Source organism: Triticum urartu, unplaced genomic scaffold (genome assembly GCF_003073215.2).
Source record: "Triticum urartu cultivar G1812 unplaced genomic scaffold, Tu2.1 TuUngrouped_contig_4291, whole genome shotgun sequence".
Classification (NCBI taxonomy): Eukaryota; Viridiplantae; Streptophyta; class Magnoliopsida; order Poales; family Poaceae; genus Triticum; species Triticum urartu.
This window is the reverse complement of record NW_024114868.1, coordinates 669-8,247: the sequence shown is the minus strand read 5'-3', so window position 1 is coordinate 8,247 and position 7,579 is coordinate 669. Positions and strand designations below refer to the sequence as shown.

General features: G+C 41.0%; 1 pseudogene; it reads left to right on the top strand.

The window, feature by feature from the left end:
- The first annotated feature begins 6,588 nt into the window (after window positions 1-6,588).
- LOC125527618 lies at window positions 6,589-7,329 on the top strand (annotated as a pseudogene).
- The last annotated feature ends 250 nt before the right edge of the window (window positions 7,330-7,579 follow it).

The window sequence follows — 7,579 nt, the reverse complement described above, 5'->3', positions numbered from 1 at the left end:
GAGCTAGTCAACTAGAGGCTTACTAGGGACATGGTGTTGTCTATGTATCCACACATGTATCTGAGTTTCCTATCAATACAATTCTAGCATGGATAATAAACGATTATCATGAACAATGAAATATAATATAATATAATATAATAATAACTAATTTATTATTGCCTCTAGGGCATATTTCCAACACTATAAACATATATCAATCCCGTGCATCCTCCCACCACCCAGGAAAAAAGAAGTGCCACCATGTGATACTATAGCATCATTATAGTACATGCAGTCATCTATGCCAAAATTTCCCCACATCATATATGTTAGTTAGCGAATAACACAAAAACACGTCATGAAAGGCCCATCAAATCACCACATTATAAATAAAGGTAAAATACACTCCATCATCTCCCTGCCCGCCAAGCTAAATATTCTATCGTTCCAGAATATAAGGGGTATTTAGCTTTTTGGAAAGTCACAATTTTTTTAACTTTGACCAAGTTCACAGAAAAAATATCGAGATCCACAATATTAAAAAAATGTACGAAAATTTATTTGATGATGAATCCTCTATAACACTATTCTCCCTAGTTTTAAAGAGCCCACATTCAATTGAGGTCTCCAATTGGAATTGGTTCACCCGATTTTACCAGGTCAAAAATTTCTCAAAGCTCTCTCATTTAATTCTATTATACTATACACTATGCTTCCCAATTTTTAAGGCCTCATAATTAATTAATGTCTTCAATTTAGAATTGGGTCACCCTGTTTTGACTAGGTCAACAAGTTCTCAAGGAGCTCTCCCACTCAATTCTTTTAATTCCATATGTTTCCTAATTTTGATGCTCTTTCATTCAACTGAGGTATTCAGTTTTAAATTTGGTTTACGATTTTGACTGGGCCAATGATTTTTCAAATCAGTCAGCAACAACCGGTCTATAAAAATATATCAATCCCGTGCGTCATCCCACCACCCAAAAAAAGAAGTGCCACCATGTGATACTATAGCATCATTGTAGTACATGCAGCCATCTATGCCAAAATTTCCCCACATAATATATGTTGGTTAGCGAATAACACAAAACCACGCCACGAAAGGCCCATCAAATCACTGCATTATAAATAAAAATAAAATACACTCCATCATCTACCCCACCCGCCAAACTAAATATTATATCATTCCAGAATATAAGGGGCGTTGTTTTTTGGAAAGTCACCTTTCTTTAACTTTGACCAAGTTCAGAGAAAAAATATCGAGATCCACAATATTAAACAAAAACGTATGAAAGTTCATTTGATGGTAAATCCTCTATAACACTATGCTCCCTAGTTTTAAAGAGCCACAGTCAATTGAGGTCTCCAATTGGAATTGGGTCACCTGACTTTATCGGGTCAACAATTTCTGAAAGCTCTCTCATTTAGTTCTATTATACTATACACTATGCTTCCTAATTTTTAAGGCCTCGCAATTAATTGAGGTCTTTAATTTAGAATTGGGTCACCCAATTTTAACCGGATCAACAATTTCTCAAGGAGCTCTCTCACTCAATTCTTTGAATTCCATATGTTTCCTAATTTTGATGCTCTTTCATTCAGTTGAGGTATTCAGTTTAAAATTGGTTTACGATTTTGACTAGGCCAATGATTTTTCAAATCAGTCAGCAACAACCGGTCTATAAAAATATATCTATCCCATGCATCCTCCCACCACCCAGAAAAAAGAAGTGCCACCATGTGAACTATAGCATCATTATAGTACATGCAGTCATCTATGCCTTCCCCACATAATATATATTGGTTAGCGAATAACACAAAACCACACCACCAAAGGCCCATCAAATCACCGTATTATAATAAAAATAAAACACACTCCATCATCTCCCCTACCCACTAAACTAAATATTCTATCGTTCTATAATATAAGGAGTATTAGTTTTTCGGAAAGTCACATTTCTTTAACTTTGACCAAGTTCAGAGGAAAAACACAAAACCACGCCACGAAAGGCCCATTAAATCACCATATTATAATAAAAAAAACACTCCATTATCTCCCCTACCCACCAAACTAAATATTCTATCATTACATAATATAAGGAGTATTAGTTTTTTGGAAAGTCACATTTCTTTAACTTTGACCAAGTTCAGAGGAAAAATATCGAGATCCACAATATTAAACAAAAAAGTATGAAAATCCATTTGATGATGAATCTAATCATACCGATTTGATATATTTCTCTACAAATTTGATCAAACTTAAAATGTTTGACTTTTGAAAAAAGTAACATACCTTATATTTTGTAACAGAGCGAGTAATTCTTTTTAAGAAACCCAACAACACCAACAGCGCAGCAAGGCGCACCCAACCCTTCTAGTTAATATTATACCAGATATTAACATTGTTTTCCTTTAAAATAATTTATTAATGTATGTGCTAATCACATAATTAACACTTTTTGCTACTTTACTCGTAATCACATAAAATGCAATTTTTTTTCTTAATATCAATTTGCAATGCACATACACATTTACTAGTCAAAGTTAAATCAAATAAATGAGTTTAAGTGAGAAAGGGCAGAATCATCAACATTAGAAATTATGGTCAAATCTGCAAAGTCCAAAGTAAGCACGGCGCTAAAACTCGAATCCCCCTCATCTTCAGGCTTCATTTGGATGCTAGGTGGGATATTTCCAGGGAATGGATGCCTCGGTTAGAATTTTCTTTGCCAACTAGAAGACCAGTGGAAAACTGGGACGCAGCTTCAGTGACTTTATGAAGCTAAGTCTCATCGTACCTTAGCCCCCTCTATCAGCCGTTCATTGAAGATCCGACGTACCAGATTGACTCATATTCTAAACGAATTTTTTAAAACTGTTCAGAAAAAATTGAAAAAAATCTAATAAATCATAAATGTTTCGTCTTATAATCTGGGAAAGTTTCAACCCAGTTGGATGTATGATTTGTGATTAAATTGCCTTTTGAGTGCAAATAAATAAAAAAATGTTTATTCACAAACGATACAATGTTTCGTTTTATAATCTGGGAAAGTTTCAACCCAGTTGGATGTATGATTTGTGATTAAATAGCCTTTTGAGCACAAATAAATAAAAAATGTTTATTCACAAACGATACATCCAAATGAATTGAAATTTTCACAGAATACAAAACGAAACATTTATGATTTATTGAAATTTTTTCAATTTTTTCTAAACAGTTTTGAAAAATTCGTATGAAAATTGGATTAATCTGGTATGTCGGATTATCAATAGACGGCTGATAGAGGGGGCTAAGTTACCGTGAGACTTAGCTTCACAAAGTCACTGAAGCTGCGTCCGGAAAACTGGCACCATCGTTTGGTTCAAAGGGGCGATCCACAATCAGAGCAGAACACGATGAATTGAAGCAACGCCATTAATTCGACCATTACCCATCAGATCAGGCTTCATGCCACATCTAGGCGCACCATCATTGATGGAGGGTTCCCAGTTCTTACTTCTTAGCCACGTACATCCGGATCTTGCTGCTGGTGAGCCCCTATGGACATGCATCCCCTCTGTCATTGTCGTCTTCATGGCCGGCGAGGATGCCGGATGCGGAGGCCCCTGCAGAGACCGAGAGGAGAGTCATGGGAGAGAGGCGGCGAGCAGCGTGGTGGAGGTTCAGAGAAGAGTGTGCCATGGAAGGGAGGCGGCGGCCGCGTGGGGGAGAGAGGCGTCGCGAGCGAGCGAGACGGGGGAATTTTTCATGATCTCGTCAGGTGTGGATTCTATCCCGGGGAAATGATGGGGATCGGGCCGAGAAAACCTTGTGGGTTTGAGCGTCCAAATGTCCAGGGACCTGGCCCAGGGCTGATTTTCGATGCGGGGTATCCACCCAGGGAATGGGCCGGTATCCTAGGAGGATCCCCTTGCTACGTACCAAACGAACCCTAAAAGAAAGAACCCCCCCTCATCATAACGCAAGAGAGATGGGGCGTTGTGCGGTTGTGAGAGGGAAAGGTCAGGAGATGCTCTGTGGGTGTGTTGATCCGAGGGGCAAATTTTCAGCCTGGTGGATCGAACGGCCAGAAACGTGTCGCTCAGGAAGACGGACGAACTGAGTGAACTGATGTTCGCACAATATGTGTTAAACAAAAAGACGTTCAGGCAAGAATTTAGGGTGAACGTTAATCAATTTTGCATATATGGAATTTAGGACATCAGCAAGAGTTGCTTTGAGACAAAAAGCCGCACTATTTCGCGCGCGTGGGTGTCTTGTTCGTTCATCTCGCTCGCCTAATCTCAATCCCTAGCTGCCCCCGACCAGAACGCACGATCGCTCCCGCCGCCTGCACCGAAACCCTAAACAGTCGCGATGTTACCCTACATTGGCGACGGCTCCTGTTCTGATGCGCTCTGATCCTATGGGCCTTATCATGCCTTTTTGTTCGCATGTGTCTCGTTCGTTCATCTCGCTTGCCCGTTCTCAATCCCTAGTCGTCCCCGACTTGTTTGCCAGGGTTCTTGTGTTGCCGCCACCACCGCCGTCGTCATCTGAGAAATTTAGGTCCCCTCGCCTCCAGCTGCCATCTTGGCGCCGAGAGATGGGGAAACCTTGGGTCTTCAAGGCCTCTATGTTCTTTGCCATCATCTAGTGATCATCATAGTTTTGTGAGAATAAACTTCCTCATGCTCTTTTGGTGGTGCCATGATATTAGAGAGTTTTCTGCCCTCGCAGATCATCGTCACCACCGTATATACAGAACCCATCATACTTCCACCAGTAAGCTAGTCTCTGTTGATTTGATCCCTTGCCTAGCAATCTGCACTTGTGCTATCTATGCATGTGTTTCGAAATTTAATTATTTTCCTCGATATTTGCAGCAAAATCAACTCTTGGATATCGCGAACCAAATCAGATGCTACAGGTATTCTCGCTGCGTTTGTCAAGCTCTGCATCATATCCTGTTAGTGTCTATGGAATAATCGCCATTCGGGATTCCTTGGAGCCTCTGCGGAATTACGGGTATTTTAAAAAAAAGTTGTCCCTGGCTAAAACACACGATCGCTACCGCCGCCGACAACGAAACCCTAAACGGCCGCGATGTTACCAGCCGAGGCGCCATACCTTCCTGCAGGGCGCTACCCCCGTGATCCGGCCGACTTAACATACCCCTCCGACCTATTTGGTCCCGCGCCCCAGCGTCTCCACGATCCTAGCGAGCAGCATCAGGAGGTGGTGGTGGAGGGGGAGGTGGTGGCGGCAGCGGAGGAGAAGCAAGGGATCGGCTCCATCTTTTCCTCTATCGACAAACATGATGATCCGGCGCTCAAGGCCGAGGTACGTACACTCCTCCATATTTTCAATTAATCTTCGTAGCGGTCGCTTTTCAATCCGCCGACTCAACTAGGCATCCTTTGCCAAATTATTTGTGTAGCTTCAGAGCCACCTATTCTTCACTGGGACGACGTCTGCCTATCCGACAGCGACGATGATTTAGTTGACCAGCTCAACTTGGCCGACTTGGCCGGCTTGGCCCTGGCGCACTCTGACGACGATGAGGAGGAAGGGGTGACAGACGGCGAGGAGACAAATTGCCCAGGCAGGCCATTCTCCAGAACTGTGACGATTTGATCTCCAACCAAAAACGATTAATTGCCGCTTGATTGATGCTACATTGATTATATCCTGCAGGGAAGAAATTTCCCAGGGAGAAAGCCAAACTAATACAGACGGTGTGGGTAAGGAGTGACATCAAACAGAACGAAGAACACAGAGAGCTGTGCAAGATGCTTCTAGATCTAGGACATGAGTGGTCTGCCCTTCCTCCTTTTCCTATGAAAGTATTCCCTCACGTAATAGGCGCATGCGTTTTGCGGGGATACTGTCACCACCGTATATACAGAACCCATCATACTTCCACCAGTAAGCTAGTCTCTGTTGATTTGATCCCTTGCCTAGCGATCTGCACTTGTGCTATCTATGCATGTGTTTCGAAATTTAATTATTTTCCTCGATATTTGCAGCAAAATCAACTCTTGGATATCGCGAACCAAATCGGATGCTACAGGTATTCTCGCTGCGTTTGTCAAGCTCTGCATCATATCCTGTTAGTGTCTATGGAATAATCGCCATTCGGGATTCCTTGGAGCCTCTGCGGAATTACGTGTTTAATCGTCCCTGCAGATATGATGCTGTCACCATTGACCAGGTAATCAAGTTAGACATGGTTTATTTCCACATAACTTGTTTGTTGCTCAAGAATGATTGATGTTCAAATGTATGTGTGAGATGTATGTTGGTTATCTTCTTTCCTTGGATTGGATCGACTAAAAGTTAGTCATGTGTGCTCAGATTTTTTTCTTAAGACCTCTGTTTTTCGGGGGTGAACCCATTTTGAAATAGTAACTATACTTGATCCCCAATATTCCTACAGTATATACTAATGTTTTGGGAACAAGGAAGTTAATAATATATGTGAATGTCTACTTATAAAAGTTGAAGCGGTTGGCAAGATATATAAATGATGGCAGAAGAGAAAAATGGCATGCATGTCTTGCATTTCAACACAAGTGAAATATATGCCTTATACTTTAAAAAGGAACTAGTTTTTTTATCTGAACATGATGTGCATTGTCTTATTTAGTTTGTTATATGTTGGCACAGGCTTCTATCTGAAATGTATCATGTTTAGTTCTAACAAGAGTTGTCAAATTGTAGGATTCCTTTATCCTACCCCTTTGTAGCCCTTGTCGAGGAATGTACTTACGGTAGGATGCATTACTAGAAGTTGATCTGTGGGTAAAGGAGGAAGGGGATGGATCGGCTGACAAACAAATACTTTCTGCGTATGCTGAGATTGAGAGCTGCCCAGCTTATGATGAAATGCTATATGGACAGATTCGTCATGGCCTGTTCAGCTTGGACATAGGCTACATATCATTTACAAGAAGTATCGAGGCCGTAATAGAAGTCTTTGCAAAGGTTGATGGTCCTCATCATGTGAGATTTGGTGCTTTCAGCAGTGGCTTTGATCATGAGATTGTGTTGTTTGATGACACATTCTCTGGGACTAAGATGCAGTTTCAGCATGTAGTCATGGTGAAAGCAGAGGAAAAATTGGATGTTTGCTTAAAGTTGGGGGAATCACTCTTTCGGTGGAGTTTCCAAGATGGATATGTTGGACCTGTTAGGATTCCTGATGACTCGATGTCAAAGTATGGCCAGTTTGATGTGAGGGTGTTCTTTGCTCCTAAGAACTCGCGACCACCGAAATAAGTGAAGAAGACACCCCGTGCTGGATTGTGTGTTTTATTATCTCCTAACTAAGTACCTCCAGGGTGTTTTTTTGTAATCTGTAAATCCTCTGTCAAAACAGCAAAAGTTTGAGGTCAGACTTGTTGAAACTTGAAAATATTCTATGTTTGTCTGCATATCTTGCATTTGATTAGAGCTACTTGATCCGTTTTTTAATTTTCCCTTTAGTTTGGTTGCATCTTTTGGTAGTTTCCATTGTAATTTTTGTTCTTTGTCGTTTTTCATGGAAATTTGTATTGCCATGATTGAACAAATTATTGTTCCCCCGCATTATAAAAAGAAAAAGGAAATATATTG